Below are 23,774 nucleotides of genomic sequence, written 5' to 3'. Positions count from 1 at the left end.
CACACTGATATTAACCCTAACCATACTGGATGACGTTAGGGAGCAACATCACTTAACAGATACAAACTCTACCTGCTCAATCAATTACATTTGAAAAAATAATAATAATCTTTAAATTAATCAAAAATAGCAAAATCAATAACCCAACAAAAACACATACTGAGTATACAGATTACACCTTAAAAAGACATACACACATATCTCTATGGTTTTGGAGCAGATTAATTGCAGACGCCACCTATTAGCAGCACCGCACACTAATAAAAGAAATCAATAGCTCTTTATCCTGTGATGTAATCGCTATACCCCCAAAAATAACCACTTTGTTTTTGCACAATCCTGCACATTAACAAAAAAGATAACAATAACTTTGTGTTGTTTTAACAGAGGTAGAATTTTCAAGCTTCAGGGCCTCCATTACATATGCAGCGTCGCCCGCAAAAGCCGCAACGCCAGATTTTACGCGATTTTGGTATTACATATATGGCATAGCATACAAGTTACGCGCGTATATTTCACCCTTTGGACGTATTTTTTGTACCCATAGACTAACATAGAACAGACGCACAATTTGGTATCCAATATACAGCGTAAGGACTTATGTGCGCAGAATTCAGAAAATCTACTCTATTCTCATCTCGCCACATATTGCAGGCGCAGCAACCCTTGCACTGACTAAAAAAGCAACGTAACTCCCTGGAAGCCTTAACAAACACACACATTTAAGCAGCATCTCAAGGTTAAAGGGACAGTATACTATGATATTGGTTTTTTAAGGTTTATTTGTGTATATGAATATGTGAAGCCACAACATAATCAAATGGATTGAGCTTGTAGGTACTTTATCACACTGTGGACATATACTTGCTTATTTACTTTAAATTTCTTCTCAAAACAATCAACAAAACTTGGAGGAGAGAACAATGGGAAATCATAATTGTATTACCTTCATCTCTTTATATATGGGTTTATATATGAATCTTGAATAGCATAATTACATGAAATTGCGGTTCATTTTTACGAGTGTTAGCCTAATTTGCATAAAACTACTCTTTATTGACACTTTCCGTGGATAAAATACTGGCGTAAGTTACTTGCAACGACTAAAATGTGTATTTGCGCACATTTCACAAAATCGCCAGTTTGTCCTACTTACGCCAGTTTAGCATCTAATGGCGTAGTATATGTAATACCCCGATGTGCGAGGTAAAATTACGGGTGGCGCGGGTTCCCACTCTTGGGCCGAAACCTGCGCCGTATATGTGATCGCGCCCCAGGGGTATTAGCAGAAGTAATTTATGATTGTGATCACTGGGAAAACACACTGACAACACCAGCTGGGGTTCCAAAATTGTTATCTGCTGGTGAAAGTGACACATTTCTATGGGAGACATTCCACAGCCTGTTTCTGTGCCTATAAAATGTCAATTTTCCATTATGTATATTATTTTTAATCTTGTATAAAGTCATTTTACCAAGCACAAGACATGATTGGTATATTTTATGGGTATCAATGGTTTATGCAACAGACTCTGACAATAATAAACCCTACTTAAACTATGACCTCCATAGCCCTATCTGCAACTACACTTCTCTACATGACCACTTGTAAACTCCACAATACTATGCTTAGCAATCACGTGAAACATCATTAAAACCTAAAGGCCCATCTCTACCACTAAATGATAAAAAAAACAAGTATCCACTCAGATAATAGGATATCCTTTAAGTTATTTCCATAACTTAATCTAGGCTCAGGCATGGTATATTTTCAGACACTAAAGTCAAAATTAAACTTTTAAGATTCAGACTGAGTATACAATATAAAAAACAAAACTTTATTTCCATTATGAAATTATGCACATTGTTTTTATATGCACACTTTCTAAGGTGTCGGCACTCTCTAAGCATGTGCAAGAGTTCACTATATATACATTTATGAGTCTGTGATTGGCTGGTGGCTGTCAAATGATACAGGGTACAGGGAAATAAAAGGACATTTGTCATAAAAATTCTGCTCAGTTGCAATCCAGAATAAATGTTTTTATAATGAATTTGTTGATTATGAAATTCTACTGTATTTAATGGTTCTTTATTGTGGTTCAGGTTAGAAAATGTTCACAAGTTTGGACACACAGGTAACTCAATGTCACCAAATAGTGATTTGATTGTGATATAGCTGAAAAAAATCCCCTTGGCTGCAGAGCACTGCACTAATCCCATTTTTTATATGCACATATAGCAAGGATGTAACATATTTTTTGCCAGTAAAATATAAATCTGTGGTTAACCCTTTTGTGCCAGTAACGCAGTGCAGCAGTTTAACCCATTTCTAGCAGGAAGACGTATAATAGTGATTTAGCCCAGTGCAGTAGTTTAACCCTTTTCTACTGTAAGAAATAAAGCAATGATTTAATTCCCTTTGTGTCATTTGTGCTTGCTTTGCCCCTAACACAGTACAGTATTCTAAATGTTTTCTTCCATAAGATATATAGCAATAATTTAGCCCATTTGTGCTACTAGCAACTGCTTTATGTGTTACTCTCACAATGAGCATTTACACATGGCTGTATATGCTACTGCCCCTAAGAAAGCTTACATGATGGTGTATGTGTTACTGGCACAGAGGGGTTAAACTCTTTGATCTATTAACCCTTAGAGCAGCCAGTGGTTTGACCACTTCCATGCTATCAACACACATCATTTTCTTTTGTAAACTATTGCGTATAATTTTGTATATGTCCACTGGCTTCCAAATGTGGTGGCAAGCTATCTAAAAATGTCATCTCTGTGAAAAGGGGGCATTGCTTATGTACAGTTAAGCAAAATTCATATTAATATTTCCATGCTTACCCAATGTGAGTGGGAGAAGACCAGATATTCGGGCATCTCATCTAAAACAAACAAAGGTGCTTCTAAAGGTCTGGAATATCATAGGAACAGAAGTCAAGAGCCACTTGAGTTTAAATAGACAAAATTAATAGATATGAAGGGCTAAAATCGTTGTGCAAAATTTCAACTCAAAAAGTTGCCATTAAAAAATGTATAGACCCCTTGTCACAGTTGTGATTTAAGATTCATCATGACTCCACATTGTCTAGTCATTTAATAAAACCCGACCCCAATAAACAAGACAGACAACAAAAAATGGGATGAAAAGGCAGCAGCTTATTTTATTAAACGTAATAACATCTAAACAGAAACCTTTTAAAACACCACCAACAGTGCTTGCCCTGTTAGCCACTGCCACATGCCTTCCCAATCACAAGGCATGCCCCCCATATAACCATCTTCTGCTACCCAAACAGGAGGTACCGAATGTTTACTCAAATGGCATAAGCCACAAACACCCAGGGCAAGCACCCCACTATAGCTGGGACAAAACTCCAACCACTACCAAACAGGATGTGCGAGTAGGCACTTTCTGCTCTTAGCTCCCGATCAGAAAAGGGGCCTCAAACTTGCCCAGCCCCTTGCCCCACAGATGAGCCCTCCATTCCCTCCAAGTGGGGACAATTAACACCACCTTCATTTATCTTCATAATACTTTTCATAAAACAGTCCACTCTAATATATGCAGAAAAAGTAAACGTTAAAAAACAGTTTAAGAGAAATAAAATAAAAATAAAAATGAGACACTCTGTTCAGCTTTGAAATAGCGAGATTCAAACGTTAGACGACACATTATAAAAGCGATGAAATTGCGATGTTGAAAATGTGTGACCAATAGGTATTAATTAGTGAACAACACAAAATTTAAAGTGAAGGTCAATTTGGATGAATTAGTGCCCGATTTTTAATAAACCTATTAAAAACAAGGGCACTTTAATACATCAAAATTGACATTTCACTCCTTTTCTTCAAAAACTTACCTTTTAATCCTGTATGCCACTCCAGTGATTCCCCCGGCCATCGGAAGCCTCTTCTGATGTCAGAAATGACGAATCCGGCTTCCTCCAATCACGGCGTTCCTCCCAGGGGGATCATGGCCTGATGCAAAGCCCTGATTGGAGGAATCCAGATTCGTCATTTTGGACCTGCGAAGAGGACTTGCGACGGGCGGAGGAAGTGCTGCAGCGGCTGTCAGGATTAAAAGGTAAGTTTTTGAAGAAAAGGAGTGAAATGTAAATTTTGATGAATTAAAGTGCCCTTGTTTTCAAGAGGTTTATTAAAAACCGGGTACTAATTCATCAAAATTGACCTTCACTTTAAGTAAACTTTTCATATGTTCTAAGGGTGACTTCTTTAAATAAATAAAATTGATGCGAATTACAAAGCGTCCAATAAAAAAAAATAAAAAATAAAAACAGAAGTAGAACAAAAAAGAAAAATGATATTTACATTACTTGGTAAATAAAAAACACTGTCCAAGCAAAAGGTATCCAGGTGAGTTCCTTCTGGTGTAGGATGGAACACTCCTTCTATGGCGATACTTGGTATGCAACCTCCTGGTTACTACCAGATGGAATTTTAACTCAAACCTCTTTAGCATAAGGCACGAAACCAGAAGTAGGGACACAGCTTAATGCTATAGAGGGGATTCCCTTGGAACACCCTCAGTAAGAAACTGCAAAAACAGGAAACAACAGTGTGTCCCACTCTATGGGGCCTATCTATCAAGCTCTGAATGGAGCTTAAGGCCCTGTGTTTCTAAAGACCGCTGCTCCATAACCCTGTCTGCCTGCTCTGATGAGGCGGATAGGAAACACCACAATTCGACCCGATTGAGTACGATCCGGTTGATTGACACCTCCCTGCTGGAGGCCAATTGGCCGCGAGTCTGCAGGGGGTGGCGTTGCACCAGCAGCTCATGTGAGCTGCTGGTGCAATGCTTAATACGGAGAGCGCATTGCTCTCCGCATTCAGCGATGTCTGTCGGACCTGATCCGCACTGTCGGATCAGGTCCGACAGACATTTGATAATTCAGCCTCTAAGTGTAGAGGTAATTTATTACAAATACTAGCAGAAAGAAGTTAAAATCACATTGAATTACAATTTGTCTCACCCAACCAAACAGTAGTTGCATTCCCCATTTGCTGTTACAACCACGAGCCATAGATGCAGGTGTGGAGAACAGTCGTCTGGTGTTGTGGAAACACGTAGAAGTTTCCTCCACTGCAGATGACTGTAACAGAGGAGCGGAATCGGGTATGTCACAGATGGGGTAGGGCATGTTGTGGGCTTATCTGGGTGGGGTCTGGCCTGTGACCATGTGGACCTGGTAGAGCAATGGTGGGAAAAGCAAGGGGGATCACAGTCTGGGGGCAGTGAAAATGCTGGGGGGGGGGTGCTTGTGCTCACACCACTGTGCATAGGTAAAAAAATTCCAACCTCACCTTTAGAACATCCCGAAATGCCCATGGCCAGGCCATCATTCTCCCCTGCGAGATCACCATCAAGCCTATGGTTCTATCCAACAAGACTACTGTACCATAAAATTTAAATGTCCCATTTTGCAATTGTGTTCCTTAAGTGGCACAAAACTATATCTGTTAATGGAAAGACGCAACTAGCAAAACACTGGAAAAGATAAGTGAAGTGATAGTCAGTGAGTTCTAAACATTATCTTTTCATTGCAACGAGGTCCTTCAGCAAACTCACGAGCGTTTAGGCTATTATATTTCACTTTCAACATTTATTCTGAGATAACCTTTCATTTACATTATGTGTAAATTCTATCCATTTACAGGAAGATGTAATAGAATGAAACACTAAGCGTAAGGTACAGTTGGGTGTGTTCGCAAGCCTTAAAGAGGATAATAACAAAGCACGTTTCATAAGACTGAAAACAAGAATAGATCTATCAGCACTAGGATTACTTTTTTTAGCTGAATGACGCAAACAACACTAAAACTATTTTGTTATATGCAAAAGGCTAAAAATTGTCATTCCAATGTATGCAAACATTCTTAGATAATACCCATCCTTTTGTTATTTGTTCAGATTAAACTCTACATTTTGCTTACATCTTTTATTTATTAATAATGTAAAAAAATATATTCAAATTATTGTTATATATTATCTATAGGTGCTGTTTGGGTTATTGAAAAATGAAAGTGCAGTATGACTGTGAAAACGTCAACTTCCCAGGTGATGATTCATCCGCGTGAAGCTGCCTGCAATTTAATATTGCAATATGAGAAAATAATAAAAGTAAATACCTTGTTTTGCTGCACTTTTCAAAGGTATTTATCTGCTGCTAATCTCTACAATGGAGCTGCAGTGAAAGAAAGAACCCATTAAAACACACATGCAGAGAAATAAAGCAGAATGCTACTCTTCCAAAATATTCATAATCTTTAAATTGGGAACATAGTGCCTTTAATTCCCAAGACAGACACATCATTAAAGGGATATTGTTTTGTCCTGGAGCTGGGAAGCATAAACTAGGTCTCATGATAGTACTGAAAAAGGGAAACGACGCACAAGAATGCAGTAGAATAATAACAGTGGTTATTATGAACAGTGCAATAACACACACTAAGCAGTGATTACATTACAAGTAGAACAATGCAGTGATTAAACACATTATTTATCTTTGGGTTTAGGTTAAGGCATAAACATCATACAATTGGAAAACAGGCAGGTTATCACAATAGCTCTGAGAATCATCATTCAGTGGAACATAGGCAGAAGCTGTATATAACCTCTCTCCAAGATGATACCTAGCAGACTCTCCTGCCCGCTTCCTATCAATTCTAATAATTAAACCGCTAATGTAGAAGGCAAAATAAGAGTTTTCTCATAACAAGCAAATATTCTCACACTATCTGTCTATTGGAATGTCACAACCCCCAACCTAGATGAGAGTATCTGCTATGAGAACAAAGGAGAATACAAGTATAACTTATTTTTAAAAGGCAATAGTCTTAAAGACATATGTGATACAGTATATATGTTGTGTGAGGAATTGCTAATTGTCTATCCCCCTACAAATATTACATAAAAAATTATGCTTTCATGATTCAGATAGAACATGCATTTTTAAACAACTTTCCAATGTACTTGTATTATATAGTTTCCTTCATTTCTTGGTATCTTTTGTTGAAAAGCATACCTAGGAGGAGCATTAAACTACTGGGATCTAGCTGCTGATTGGTAGCTGCACATATATGGCCCTTGTCATTGGCTCACCAGATGTGTTCTGCTTCCAGTAGTGCACTGCTGCTTCTTCAACAAAGTATACCAAAATTTTATAATAAAAAGTAAATTGGAAAGTTGTTAATCATTGTATGAGCTATCTAAATCATGAAAGACAATTTTTGAATTGCACGAACATTTAAAGGGACATGAAACCCCAAAAAAATATTTCATGATTCAGATAGAGAATACAATTTTAAACAACTTTCTAATTTACTTCTATTATCTAATCTGTTTTATTCTCTCTGTATCATTTGTTGAAGGAGCAGCCGTGCACTACTGGTTTCTAACTGAACACAACACATGGGTGAGCCAATGACAATCAGTTTATATATGCAGCCACCAATCAGCAGCTAGAACCTAGGTTCTCTGCTGCACATGAACTTTCCTAGATAAACATTTCAGCAAAGGATAACAAGAGAAAGAAGCAAATTAAATAATAGAAGTAAATTGGAAAGTTGTTTGAAATTGTATTCTCTATCTGACTCATGAAAGAAAATGTTTGGGTTTCATGTCCCTTTAAGTATTAAAATCCATTCTGTGTATGTAGGAAGAGTATAGTGTGAATGTACTGTTACTGTTATTTTAATAGGGTAAAAAAAGGAAAAAATTGTATTTTGGATGCAAACTTTTTTTCTATAAATTGCCAAATAGTTAATATTTTAGGCTTTGAAGGTTAAAAGGCAACATCAAGGATAGTATTTAGGAAACATATTTGTCAATATTATTATTGACAAAATTTCCGAAATAAAAACCAAACAAATAAACAACCCAGACACTTAGTTTGATCGCAGCCTCATTTTCATTTGTGTATTTTTATGAAGAAATTCTGCTGTGGTGAGATTTGGTTTTAAATGTTTGATATTTTGTGACTGCTGCTTTCATTTGAGTTGGGAATATTGTGTCAATGGGGTAGATTTATTAGTCGAGCGAATCATGTCCGCTCTACCTCGCAAAATACCCACAGCATATGCTGTAACATTTAACATTGCACAAGCATTTCTAGTGAAATGCTTGTGCAATGCCGCGCCCTGCTCACTGGCGGCCAATCGGCCCGGATTGGGATGCTTTGTGGCAGACAAATTAAGGAGCAGCGGTCTTAACTTCCGTTTCAGGCTCAACTTCTGCTTTCTTTTGCAACTTCTCAGCTCTGACGAATGAGAGTTGCTGTGTTTCAATAAAACATTATTTTTGGACATTGAAATTTATATTTAAAAACATTCTTAGCTTACGGGCTGTACAAAAACAGACAACAAGCCTTATTTGGCCCTGGGCAAATCCCTTTTTTAGAGGGCTGGATCAATTCATGACAAGCCTTGGAAGGCTTGGTATGTCAATTGCCAACTACTGTCTTAACCCATTGCGCCAAATGGATGTAGATCTAAGTCATAAGGTAAATTGTCCATTGTGCTATTTCTGAACAAAGGGGATCCCAGACAAGCCTTTACAACCATTTGTGTTATGACTGTACAAGTGGTATGTAAATAAGTTTGGTGAGAAACCCAAAGTTTGTGAAAAAGTGAACGATTTTTTTATATGGTTGCAAAATGGTGGCATGAAATATAAAAAAGCAAGACTTGCGCTATTGAACCCTCCCTCCTGCAGGCTTTCTAAAATAGCATGATCTTCTATTATCTATTCTATTATACTTTTATCTTCATTCTCTTGGTATTCTTTGTTGGATAAACAGTATTGCATTACTCTTAGCTAGCTAAAAAAAAGATTGGGTCAGTCAATGACAAAAGGCATATATGTGCAGCAACCAAAAAGCAGCTAGCTCCCAGTAGTGCATTGCTGCTCCTTAGCCAACCTAGGTATGATTGTCAACAAAGGATAACAAGAGAACAAAGCAACTTAGAAAATATAAGTACATTCTAAAGTTGTTTCAAATTGCATGCTTTATTTGAATTTGCAAAAAATAAAAATTTTGTGTTTCATATCTCTTTAAGCTATATCAATAATGGGAAACTGGTGCCCCACAGAATTTTTTCTAAGATCAACAAAGAGAATTCTAATTTTACAACAAAAAAACATCTTCTATTTACCCCCAAAACATCTGCACTCTACATATGTTTCTAATTTGCCATGGGAGAAAAATAGCATTAGATAATCATCAGTCTATTCAATTTAATGTTTAGATGCAGATTGAATGCATCAAAGGAGTGAATGATTATAATACATCAGAAACAGTTTATGTACATGACCTTGAAAAATCATACACAATAAAAACATTACTATTTAAAGCATTGATTAGCAACTTTTATCATTCAGATGACTGAACTGTGGTTCCCAAGTCCTTCAAAGGGGGACACTGAACTTATTCAATGTAATAATGGACCCATAGCAAAAGTGTTAAGATCTACTTTCTGATTAAGTTAATAATAGGAAAACATTATTGTGCAATTTGTGCAGATTTTTTTATTGGTACCAACCAAGTAATGGAGTGAACACAATCGCCTAGATTTAGAGTTCTGCGTTAGCCGTCCAAACCAGCGTTAGGGGGTCCTAACGCTGGTTTTGGCCGCCCGCTGGTATTTAGAGTCAGTCAGGAAAGGGTCTAACGCTCACTTTCCAGCCGCGACTTTTCCATACCGCAGATCCCCTTACGTCAATTGCGTATTCTCTCTTTTCAATAGGATCTTTCTAATGCTGCTATTTAGAGTCTTGGCTGAAGTGAGCGTTATAACGCTAACGACAAGACTCCAGTCGCAGAAAAAAGTCAGTAGTTAAGAGCTTCATGGGCTAACACCGGTTCATAAAGCTCTTAACTCCTGTGCTCTAAAGTACACTAACACCCATAAACTACCTATGTACCCCTAAACCGAGGTCCCCCCACATCGCCGCCACTCTAATAAAATGTTTTAACCCCTAATCTGCCGACCGCACACCGCCGCAACCTACATTATCTCTATGTACCCCTAATCTGCTGCCCCTAACATCGCCGACCCTATATTATATTTATTAACCCCTAATCTGCCCCCCAACGTCGCTGCTACCTAACTACACTTCTTAACCCCTAATCTGCCGACCGGACCTCGCCGCCACTATAATAAATGTATTAACCCCTAAACCGCCTCACTCCCGCCTCAGAAACCCTATAATAAATAGTATTAACCCCTAATCTGCCCTCCCTAACATCGCCGACACCTAACTTCAAGTATTAACCCCTAATCTGCCGACCGGACCTCGCCGCTACTATAATAAATGTATTAACTCCTAAAGCTAAGTTTAACCCTAACACTAACACCCCCCTAAGTATATTTTTATCTAACGAAATAAATTAACTCTTATTAAATAAATTAATCCTATTTAAAGCTAAATACTTACCTGTAAAATAAACCTTAATATAGCTACAATATAACGAATAATTATATTGTAGCTATTTTAGGATTTATATTTATTTTACAGGCAACTTTGTATTTATTTTAACTAGGTACAATAGCTATTAAATAGTTAATAACTATTTAATAGCTACCTAGTTAAAATAACTACAAAATTACCTGTAAAATAAATCCTAACCTAAGTTACAATTAAACCTAACACTACACTATCAATAAATTACTTAACTAAACTATCTACAATTATCTACAATTAAATCAACTAAACTAAATTACAAAAAACAAACAAACACTAAATTACAAAAAATAAAAAAAGATTACAAGAATTTTAAACTAATTACACCTACTCTAAGCCCCCTAAAAAGTAACAAAGCCCCCCAAAATAAAAAATGCCCTACCCTATTCTAAAATAAAAATTTAGCAGCTCTTTTACCTTACCAGCCCTTAAAAGGGCCTTTTGCGGGGCATGCCCCAAAGAAAACAGCTCTTTTGCATTTAAATAAACATACAATACCCCCCAACATTACAACCCACCACCCACATACCCCTAATCTAACCCAAACACCCCTTAAAAAACATAACACTAAGCCCCTGAAGATCTCCCTACCTTATCTTCACCACGCCGGGAATCACCGATCTGTCCAGAAGAGGGTCCGAAGTCTTCATCCTATCCGGCAAGAAGAGGACATCCGGACCGGTAGACATGTTCATCCAGGCGGCGTCTTCTATCTTCATCCATCCGGCGCGGAGCGGGACCATCTTGAAGCAGCCGACGCGGATCCATCCTCTTCTTCCGGCGACTCCCGACGAATGATGGTTCCTTTAAGTGACGTCATCCAAGATGGCGTCCCTTGAATTCCGATTCTATCAGCCAATCGGAATTAAGGTAGGAAAAATCTGATTGGCTGATTGAATCAGCCAATCAGATTCAAGTTCAATCGGATTGGCTGATCCAATCAGCCAATCAGATTGAGCTCGCATTCTATTGGCTGTTCCAATCAGATTGAGCTCGCATTCTATTGGCTGATCGGAACAGCCAATAGAATGCGAGCTCAATCTGATTGGCTGATTGGATCAGCCAATCCGATTGAACTTGAATCTGATTGGCTGATTCAATCAGCCAATCAGATTTTTCCTACCTTAATTCCGATTGGCTGATAGAATCCTATCAGCCAATCAGAATTCGAGGGACGCCATATTGGATGACGTCACTTAAAGGAACCTTCATTCGTCGGGAGTCGCCGGAAGAAGAGGATGGATCCGCATCGGCTGCTTCAAGATGGTCCCGCTCTGCATGGATGAAGATAGAAGACGCCGCCTGGATGAACATGTCTACCGGTCCGGATGTCCTCTTCTTGCCTGATAGTATGAAGACTTCGGACCCTCTTCTGGACCTCTTCTTTTCGGATAGGATGAAGACTTCGGACCCTCTTCTGGATGGATCGGTGATACCCGGCGTGGTGAAGATAAGGTAGGGAGATCTTCAGGGGCTTAGTGTTAGGTTTTTAAGGGGTGTTTGGGTTAGATTAGGGGTATGTGGGTGGTGGGTTGTAATGTTGGGGAGTATTGTATGTTTATTTAAATGCAAAAGAGCTTTTTTCTTTGGGGCATGCCCCGCAAAAGTTCCTTTTAAGGGCTGGTAAGGTAAAAGCTGTTCAATTTTTATTTTAGAATAGGGTAGGGCATTTTTTTTATTTTGGGGTGCTTTGTTACTTTTTTAGGGGGCTTAGAGTAGGTGTAATTAGTTTAAAATTTTTGTAATCTTTTTTTATTTTTTGTTATTTAGTGTTTGTTTTTTTTGTAATTTATTTTAGTTGATTTAATTGTAGATAATTGTAGATAGTTTAGTTAATTAATGTATTGATAGTGTAGTGTTAGGTTTAATTGTAACTTAGGTTAGGATTTATTTTACAGGTAATTTTGTAGTTATTTTAACTAGGTAGCTATTAAATAGTTATTAACTATTTAATAGCTATTGTACCTAGTTAAAATAAATACAAAGTTGCCTGTAAAATAAATATAAATCCTAAAATAGCTACAATATAATTATTCGTTATATTGTAGCTATATTAGGGTTTATTTTACAGGTAAGTATTTAGCTTTAAATAGGATTAATTTATTTAATAAGAGTTAATTTATTTCGTTAGATAAAAATTATATTTAACTTAGGGGGGTGTTAGTGTTAGGGTTAGACTTAGCTTTAGGGGTTAATACATTTATTATAGTAGCGGCGAGGTCCGGTCGGCAGATTAGGGGTTAATACTTGAAGTTAGGTGTTGGCGATGTTAGGGAGGGCAGATTAGGGGTTAATACTATTTATTATAGGGTTTTTGAGGCAGGAGTGAGGCGGTTTAGGGGTTAATACATTTATTATAGTGGCGGTGAGGTCCGGTCGGCAGATTAGGGGTTAAGAAGTGTAGGTAGGTAGCGGCGACGTTGGGGGGGGGGGGGCAGATTAGGGGGTAATAAATATAATATAGGGGTCGGCAATGTTAGGGGCAGCAGATTAGGGGTACATAGGGATAATGTAGGTTGCGGCAGTGTACTAAGCTGCAGATTAGGGGTTAATAATAATATGCAGGGTCAGCGATATTTATTATAGGGTTTTTGAGGCAGGAGTGAGGCGGTTTAGGGGTTAATACATTTATTATAGTGGCGGCGAGGTCCGGTCGGCAGATTAGGGGTTAAGAAGTGTAGGTAGGTAGCGGCGACGTTGGGGGGGGCAGATTAGGGGGTAATAAATATAATATAGGGGTCGGCAATGTTAGGGGCAGCAGATTAGGGGTACATAGGGATAATGTAGGTTGCGGCAGTGTACTAAGCTGCAGATTAGGGGTTAATAATAATATGCAGGGTCAGCGATAGCGGGGTTGGCAGATTAGGGGTTAATAAGTGTAAGGTTAGGGGTGTTTAGACTCGGGGTACATGTTAGAGTGTTAGGTGCAGACTTAGGAAGTGTTTCCCCATAGGAAACAATGTGGCTGCGTTAGGAGCTGAACGCTGCTTTTTTGCAGGTGTTCGTTTTTTTTTTTAGCTCAAACTGCCCCATTGTTTCCTATGGGGATATCGTGCACAAGCACGTTTTTGAAGCTGGCCGCGTCCGTAAGCAATGCTGGTATTGAGAGTTGCAGTGGCGGAAAATATGCCTGTACGCTCCCTTTTTGTAGCCTAACACAGCCCTTCAGTGAACTCTAAATACCAGCGTTGTTTAAAAGGTGCGGGGGAAAAAAAACATGCGTAGCTAACGCACCCTTCTAACGCAAAACTCTAAATCTAGGTGAATGTGATCCAAAACAAAATGTAATAACAAGATAACACGTCATGAATACCCAAATATTAATTGTATGGAACTTTTGACCACTATTAAAGTAATAGTAAACTCTCCTCTTTGGATAAACAGATCTTGAATATAAGTGATATTTTAGATTGAGTTTAATTGATCAGTTTTAATGAAGATGCGCTATAACTTACTTTTTAATGTAAATAAGAAATTCAAATACCCCACGCTCCGCCTGCCCGCTTCAAAACTAATATTTTTTTTGAGCTAACGGTTTGAACTGTTCTCCAATCAGCACTCTAGCTGCAATAAAAGTGCCTTATGGCTAGAGCGCTGATTGGAAAACAGTTTAAACCATTAGCTCACAAAAAAAATTAGTTTTGAAGTGAGTGGCCAGAGTGCGGGGTATTTGATTTTCATATAAAAAATACTGAATATTAAAAATAAGTTATAGTGCATCTTCATTACAACTGAATTAAATTCCATCTAAAATACCTCTAACATTCCGGATCTGTTTATCCAAAAGGGAGAGTTTGCTGTCACTTTAAGATGTCCTAAGAAGTTTAATATAATCTAATTAATATGAAGATCTGCTGTTAAAGGTGTTACAATTCTTTTATGATTCAGAGAGAGCATGCAATTTTAAACTGCTTTCCAATGTATTTCTTCAGAGCTTTGTTTTGTTGGTATCCTTTGTTGAAACCCATACCTAGGTAGGCTCAGCATCAGGATTGAACTACTGGGAGCTACATATATATATGCTCTTGTGAGCTGCTGGTGCAATGCTGAATACGGAGAGCGTATTGCTCTCCGCATTCAGCGATGTCTGTCGGATCAGGTCCGACAGACATTTGATAAATTGGCCTCTCTATCTTCATTGTGAAAGATAAAAAAATCTTTTTTGTGTCCCTTTAAAATTTTTTAGTTTATAGGAACATGAAACAGTTTGAGAGTGCAATACAAAATGTTTAATTATGCATTGTAAAAAAATATTTTTCAAGACAATCGTTTTTTGACTTTTTTTTTTTTCTTTTTTTCCTGTCCTGTATTAAAATATTAAAGATTTGCACCAGGATTATTATCTGTATCCTTATAGAGATTTAGATTGTCTTTCTATTGAGAATATGAGTGGTCTCTCTCTACCTAGACCTTGACTACTGGATGCAGATCTGGTACCATATTAAGCAGTCTTGCTCATTCAATTGGTCCTTGGCTCCACATCTTACCCACTTCCTACAAATGCAGCTTACGAGATCCTTTGACCATGAGGAACATACATTGTTTTGCTTACCCCACTTGGAGGTATCCACATTTTGTCGAGTTGCTTCCCAGAATTAATATAGATCTGGGGCGCGATCCGATATATATCGCAGTTTGCGGCGCAAGCGAGGGAACCGGCGTCGCCCGCAGTTTCAGCTCGCAACTCAAGCTATCCCATATAATTCGCCGCCAGATGCTAACGTGCCGTAAGTCTGACAAACCAGCGATGTCCAGAAATCTGCGTAAGTACAAATTTCTGGCGTCGCCAGTGACTTGCGGCACGTTAGAAACTGCCGGCGCCTATAAAACCTGACTAAAGTCTAAAACACCCGCACTGTCTAACACGCCTCCCTAACATAGCCCGACAAGTCTAACACGCCTCCCTAACATAGCCCGACACGTCTAACCCTCTATCCGCTATCCCCCCTCACTAGCCTAACAATAAAAAAGCTATTAACCCCTAAACCGCCGCTCCCGTACCCCGCCGCAACCTAATAAAGTTATTAACCCCTAAACCGCCGCTCCCGTACCCCGCCGCCAGCTATATTATATCTATAACCCCCTAAAGTGAGCCCCTAACACCGCCGCCATCTATATTAAAATTATTAACCCCCAATGTAAGCCCCTTACACCGCCGCCATCTCTATTAAAATGATTAACCCCTAATTTAATCTACCTACCCCGCCGCCAGCTATATTATCTATGTTAACCCTAAGTATATTATAGTTAATATAGGTATTACATTATATATATTAACTATATTAACCCTAATTATATTAGGGTTAATATAGTTACTATAGTATTTATATTAACTATATTAACTCTATCTAACCCTAACACCCCTAACTAAATTTATATTAAATTAATCTAATTCATTTATAAACTAAAATATTCCTATTTAAATCTAAATACTTACCTATAAAATAAACCCTAAGATAGCTACAATATAATTAATAATTACATTGTAGCTATGTTAGGGTTAATATTTATTTTACAGGTAAATTGTTAATTATTTTAACTAGGTATAATAGCTATTAAATAGTTATTAACTATTTAATATCTACCTAGTTAAAATAATTACCCAATTACCTGTAAAATAAATCCTAACCTAAGTTACAAATACACCTACACTATCAATAAATTAAATAAACTACAAACATCTATCTAAAAATACAATTAAATTAACTAAACTAAATTACAAAAACAAACAAACACTAAATTACAAAAAATAAAAAAAGATTACAAGATTTTTAAGCTAATTACACCTATTCTAAGCCCCCTAATAAAATAATAAACCCCCAAAATAAAAAAAAATTCCCTGCCCTATTCTAAATTAAACAAATTTCAAAGCTCTTTACCTTACCGGCCCTTAAAAGGGCCTTTTGTGGGGCATGCCCCAAAGAATTCAGCTCTTTTGCATACAAATACAATACCCCCCCCCATTACAACCCACCACCCACATACCCCTATTCTAAAACCACCCAAACCCCCCTTAAAAAAGCCTAACACTACCCCCCTGAAGATCTCCCTACCTTGTCTTCACCACACCGGGCCGAACTCCTGATCCGATCCGGGCGATGTCTTCCTCCAAGCGGCAAAGAAGAATTCTTCCTCCGGCGATGTCTTCCTCCAAGCGGCAAAGAAGAATTCTTCCTCCGGCGACGTCTTCCTCCAAGCGGCAGCAAAGTCTTCATTCTTCCGGCGGCATCTTCAATCTTCTTTCTTCGCTCCGCCGCCGCGGAGCATCCATCCCGGACGACTACTGAACTTGGAATGAGGTACCTTTAAATGACGTCATCCAAGATGGCGTCCGCCGAATTCCGATTGGCTGATAGGATTCTATCAGCCAATCGGAATTAAGTTAGAAAAATCTGATTGGCTGATTGAATCAGCCAATCAGATTCAAGTTCAATCCGATTGGCTGATCCAATCAGCCAATCAGATTGAGCTCGCATTCTATTGGCTGTTCCGATCGGATCAGCCAATAGAATGCAAGCTCAATCTGATTGGCTGATTGGATCAGCCAATCGGATTGAACTTGAATCTGATTGGCTGATTCAATCAGCCAATCAGATTTTTCTAACTTAATTCCGATTGGCTGATAGAATCCTATCAGCCAATCGGAATTCGGCGGACGCCATCTTGGATGACGTCATTTAAAGGTACCTCATTCCAAGTTCAGTAGTCGTCCGGGATGGATGCTCCGCGGCGGCGGAGCGAAGAAAGAAGATTGAAGATGCCGCCGGAAGAATGAAGACTTTGCTGCCGCTTGGAGGAAGACGTCGCCGGAGGAAGAATTCTTCTTTGCCGCTTGGAGGAAGACATCGCCGGAGGAAGAATTCTTCTTTGCCGCTTGGAGGAAGACATCGCCCGGATCGGATCAGGAGTTCGGCCCGGTGTGGTGAAGACAAGGTAGGGAGATCTTCAGGGGGGTAGTGTTAGGCTTTTTTAAGGGGGGTTTGGGTGGTTTTAGAATAGGGGTATGTGGGTGGTGGGTTGTAATGGGGGGGGGGTATTGTATTTGTATGCAAAAGAGCTGAATTCTTTGGGGCATGCCCCACAAAAGGCCCTTTTAAGGGCCGGTAAGGTAAAGAGCTTTGAAATTTGTTTAATTTAGAATAGGGCAGGGAATTTTTTTTATTTTGGGGGTTTATTATTTTATTAGGGGGCTTAGAATAGGTGTAATTAGCTTAAAAATCTTGTAATCTTTTTTTATTTTTTGTAATTTAGTGTTTGTTTTTTTTTGTAATTTAGTTTAGTTAATTTAATTGTATTTTTAGATAGATGTTTGTAGTTTATTTAATTTATTGATAGTGTAGGTGTATTTGTAACTTAGGTTAGGATTTATTTTACAGGTAATTGGGTAATTATTTTAACTAGGTAGATATTAAATAGTTAATAACTATTTAATAGCTATTATACCTACTTAAAATAATTAACAATTTACCTGTAAAATAAATATTAACCCTAACATAGCTACAATGTAATTATTAATTATATTGTAGCTATCTTAGGGTTTATTTTATAGGTAAGTATTTAGATTTAAATAGGAATATTTTAGTTTATAAATGAATTAGATTAATTTAATATAAATTTAGTTAGGGGTGTTAGGGTTAGATAGAGTTAATATAGTTAATATAAATACTATAGTAACTATATTAACTATATTAACCCTAATATAATTAGGGTTAATATATATAATGTAATACCTATATTAACTATAATATACTTAGGGTTAATATAGATAATATAGCTGGCGGCGGGGTAGGTAGATTAAATAAGGGGTTAATCATTTTAATAGAGATGGCGGCGGTGTAAGGGGCTTACATTAGGGGTTAATAATATTAATATAGCTGGCGGCGGTATAGGGGGATTAGATTAGGGGTTAATAATTTTTATATAGGTGGCGGCGGTGTAAGGGGTCAGATTAGGGGATAGATAAGGTAGATGACAGCGGTGTAAGGGGTTCTAATTAGGGGATAGATAAGGTAGATGGCGGCGGTTTTAGGGGCTCACAGTAGGGGGTTAGTTTATGTAGATGGCGGCGGGGTCCGGGAGCGGTGGTTTAGGGGTTAATAACTTTATTAGGGATTTCGGGGGGGGGGGGATCACGGTTGACAGGTAGATAGACATTGCGCATGCGTTAGGTGTTAGGTTTATTTTAGCAGATCGCGGTTGACAGGGAGATAGACATTGCGCATGCGTTAGGTGTTAGGTTTATTTTAGCAGCCAGTTTAGGGAGTTACGGGGCTCCAATAGTCAGCGTAAGGCTTCTTACGGCTGCTTTTTGTGGCGAGGTGAAAATGGAGTAAGTTTTCTCCATTTTCGCCACGTAAGTCCTTACGCTGCATATTGGATACCAAACTGCGCAGGTTTGGTATACCTGCCTATGGCCCAAAAAACTACGGGCGACGGCAGAAATATATGCGCGTAACTTCTAGGTTACGCCGTATATGTGATACCAAACCCGCGCAAATATTGGCGTCGCCGGCTTTTGCGGGCGACGATTTTTATCGGATCGACCCCTTGATTGGGATCCATACCATGTGATTTACATTGCATACCTACACTCTGAAGGCACAAAATATTTTTATGGTGACACAAAAGTAAATAATAAAAAAAAAAAAATCTCAGACATCTGTAGGCTGCTTAAGCACACTAAACCCAACATTTTTCTTTCGGAAATCAGGTAGAGAAAACAATTTTAGACAACTTTCTAATTTACTTCTATTATCTTATTAGCTTCATTCTTTAGATATTCTTTGCTGAAGAAATAGCAATGCACATGGGTGAGCCAATCACACAAGGCATCTATGTGCAGCCACCAATCAGCAGCTACTAAGCCTTTCTGTGAGGGAAAACAGGCTCTATCCTTCCTACCTAGAGTACTAGGAGGAATAGGTGATATGATTTGTTGAAATTTGTGTGTAATGTCTGTAAGAAGTATCTGCTTTGTCTGTTAATACGTGTACAAACTGTAGGGGGTAAGATGTGATGAATGGAAATTGTAAAATGGATCTCTCTTTTCTGTCAATGATGTATTGCAGCAGTGAAAGAGTAATGTCCCCATCTATGATGAATTATAGTTGTTAATTAAAAGCTGCTAGATCCAAACTGGCATTTAAACCAATTTGTTAATGTATAACATTGTTGCAAAACCGCTGCCATATAGTTGTGCAGACACGTGCGCACTCCTAAACTTACCTTCCTGCTTTTTAACAAAGGATAACAAGAAAAAAAAGAAAATTTGTTAATAGAGGTAAATTGGAAAGTTGCTTAAAATGTTATGTTCTATCTAAATCATAAAAAATGTTGTTTTTTTTAATGTCTTTTTAATGCTTATTTTATATTAAGATATTCATTCTTCAAAAAATCACTTATCTAATAATTTTGCACAAAATATATCTTAAAAATACTGTAATTATAAAAACTATTAAAAATATATAATAAAAAAAATAAAAATAAAAAAACAATTTGCAAAATAAAGCAGGTTCTCTATCCAATGCTCCATACATCCAGCATATATTATTATTATTATTTTATTATCGGTTATTTGTAGAATGCCAACAGATTCCGCATCGCTATAAACATAGGCAGTATACAAGGTAGCAATTATTGGGATCAAATGGGTTGAGGGCCCTGCACTGTTGTAGTCAGCTCTTGTGAAGGTGATCTGCAGGCAGTTGGGCTCTTAGGCTTATATTCTAAGGAGGTTCATGGCGGATAGCAATGGAGGAAAGGAACTGGTAAAGGAAAGGTTAGTGTAGGTTGTATGCATCCCTGAACAGAAGATACTTTAGGGAGTGCTTGAAACTTTAAAACTATGGGAGAGTCTTGTGGAGCTAGGCAGAGAGTTCCACAAGATGGCAGCCAGTCTGGAGAAGTCCTGTAAATGGGAATGTGAGAAAGTAACAAGAGAGGAGGAGAGTAGGAGGTAGTGGACGGAGCAGCGGGGACGGGAGGGAGAGTATCTGGAGACAAGGTTGGAGATATAGAGGTGAGCAGTGCAAATGTTAGTTGTTATAGTACAAATGTTTCTATTTCTATTTATTTTATTAAATTCAAAAAACACATTTAACCCCCCCCCACTATTTCAAATGATATGTAAAACATGGAAGAGACAGTATGTCTATACTTTTTGTGACCTCATAATGTAAAAGTTCCTTATACTACCAGATCACTAAAATCAGTAAAAAACATTTAGACTATTTGATGCCTACCCAGGAATTGAACACATGATCTTGCAGTTCAAGGTCAAAAGAAAACACTACTATGCTATAAATAAAGTATAGTAGTAGCTGAACACTAATACTAATATCCTCTTTAACCTATTAGGCATGTCTTCAAAAATGTATGCAAAATTCATTCTAAAAATGATGATAATAATAATAATAATAATAATAATAATAATATAATCCAACCTCTATAAAAAAAAACATCTTATTTAAACCCTTAGGCATTAATGTGTTTAATTTATAGATACAATTAATTTCAGTATGGCCTAAAAGCTTATTATGGTTACCTCCCCAAAGGGGTACTACTTTTTTAATGCCCATATACTTCACAATATTCCAGGGGTTCTGATTGTGAACATCTTTAAAATGACTAGATAATGTGTGTTTAGTAAATCTTTTTTTAATATTGTAATCTTGTTGACAGGTTCCTGGTAGTCCAACCTACATACTGTAGGCCACATGAACACTCTAACACATAAATGACATTCTTGGTTTGACATTATTAAATCCTCTATTTTATAGGTAACCTTTTTTATCCAATGATAATGAATTATATTAAAAAAAAAAGAGCAAAAAGTCCAATCTCCGGATCCACATAAAAAAAGACTTTATTGAATTTTGATTAAAAAGTATGAAATAAATATGTAAAGTGCAAAGTCAGCAAAAAGTCTGACTGGTTTCGGTCAAAGGACCGTAATCATAGACTAAAGTTAAAACAGCTGGTTATACCTAAATAGGATATAAACCAACATAATAGGTTAAACACACCACCTGACCTAGCACTTTAGGATGTGTACTTAAGGATACTGATTGCAAATTAACTCTTGATGGTCTAATGGAACAAGAGGGAATGTAAATATGTAACATAGTAAAAAAGTATAATACAATTCATATGAGCACATACAATAGTTGAAATTTGCCTAAGATTGCAAACTATGCACTTATATAATGGTGTATACATTCAAACTGCAATATTGGCTAGACCTAAGAAAATGTAATAAAACCACTAAACCTAAGTGATTAACCACTAATTTCTACTGTTACACTTTTATACCATTATATGTCATTCAGTAACTATGATCAAACTTAAGGGTTGGACGTAGTTAAATCTTTATAGTAACCTTATTCTGTTTGCTTCTTGAAGATTCCTTAAAGGTATATCATCAAGAAAAACCTGTTTAGGGTAATCAAATTAAAGGATGTAAAACATCCATACATCTTTTCAGATTATAACTACTGTACTTAATAATTACCAGTATAAAATTATTTAAGAAAATGGTATCGGCTAAAGCAATAATCTCTTAAGGTCACTTTAATAGTCAAGAGATAGTGAATACTCCTTTAAACTGAAAGTGTGTAAAAAGGTGAGTGTATCAAATCAATTGATCTCTATATTAATTCTGAACTATTAGAATACTTAGGTACTTGACATACTTATTAGAAAAACTTCCCATAATACATGATATAATAACTTAACATGTTAAGATGGGTAAACTAAAATAAGTAACGGTAATTCAAGATATAAACAGGAACTAGCATTAGTGCATCCCTAGAATAAGTATATGCAGAATGAATAACTTATACGTATAAAATTTCCTTACAAAAATTGTGTCTTCTTCTGAACACTTAATAGTTACAAGGGATTCAAGTTTCAATTTGTCCCATAATAAACATATAAGGCAATAGTAGCCAATAGATGCTATTTTCAAGCAACAGTATATATTTGGACAAGAAAAGACAAATCTGAACCTATCTGTGCCAGTAGTTAATTATATCATGTTCAGAATTAAACCCTACTGGTATCAAACTTTTAAGTTTGAAAATCCAGTAGGTCTCTTGTCTACTGAGGACTGCTAATCTGTCACCTCCCCTAGGTTTTTTGGGGATCTGTTCTATCGCTTGCCACTTAAAGCTAGTTACATCTTGGTTGTGTATTTCTAAGAAATGCCTTGACAGTGCAGAGCACGGTTTATCCCCTGATATATAGGACAGGTGTTCTCTGACCCTTGTTCCCACATCCTTAGTAGTTCTACCTACATAGGACTTAAAACATGTGGTACAATCTATCAGGTAGATAACATATGTGTTTTTGCAGTTAATGCATCCTTTAGTTTCAAACGTGTCATCTGTACTGTGAGATTTGAATTCCTTTCCAATTTTAATATGATCACAGGATGTACATTTTCTCTTCCAACACCGGTATGTACCATTATGGTGTAGCCATGAGCTAGCTCTCTCACTTTTGAGCATACTTAGTGACAAAATATTGCCCAATGATGCCGCCCATCTGGCGACGAACATGCAACCTCCCTTAATTTTCTCTCTCAGTTTGACATCTCCCATTAATATTGGTAAGTTTTTATCAACAATCTCACAAGTCTCTTTGTACTGATTCGAGAAAGAGGTGATAAATTTTGGTTTTGTCTGTCGTCCAGAAGAATTCCCTGTCTGTCTCATCTTTTTATCCGTAAGCAAAACTGTTCGCTCAATCTTGCTTACTGCCTCACATGCTTTGTCTACCATCCCCTTTGAATATCCTCTGTCTCTAAACCTTGTCTTGAGTTCTTTGCTTTCCTTTTGGAACATGTCATCCTGAGTACAATTTCGTCGTACCCTCATGAACTGACCTTTTGTAATACCTCTGAACACGTGGCTGGGGTGATTACTCTTAGCATGCAACAAACTGTTGCCTGAAATAGGCTTTCTATACAGGGATGAAACCACCTTCTTTTCTTTTGGTAGGCCTTGCAAAGTAATATCCAAAAATGATATTGTATCTTTCCTCCACTCATAGGTAAATTGAATGCCTATTTCATTATCATTCAATTGCTGTACAAATTCATCAGCTTTTGTTTGTTCCTCTGACCAGACTAGAAGCAAGTCATCTATAAAACGGACGTATTTTACAATACATCCACTTTGTAGTATTCCTCCACCCCCAAAGACGTGGGTCCTCTCCCACCACCCCATAAAGAGGTTGGCGTAGGAGGGGGCAAATTTTGCCCCCATAGCAGTCCCATGTC

This window comes from Bombina bombina, chromosome 4, assembly GCF_027579735.1.
Source record: "Bombina bombina isolate aBomBom1 chromosome 4, aBomBom1.pri, whole genome shotgun sequence".
NCBI classification, from domain to species: domain Eukaryota; kingdom Metazoa; phylum Chordata; class Amphibia; order Anura; family Bombinatoridae; genus Bombina; species Bombina bombina.
Note: the sequence above shows the minus strand (reverse complement) of the source record.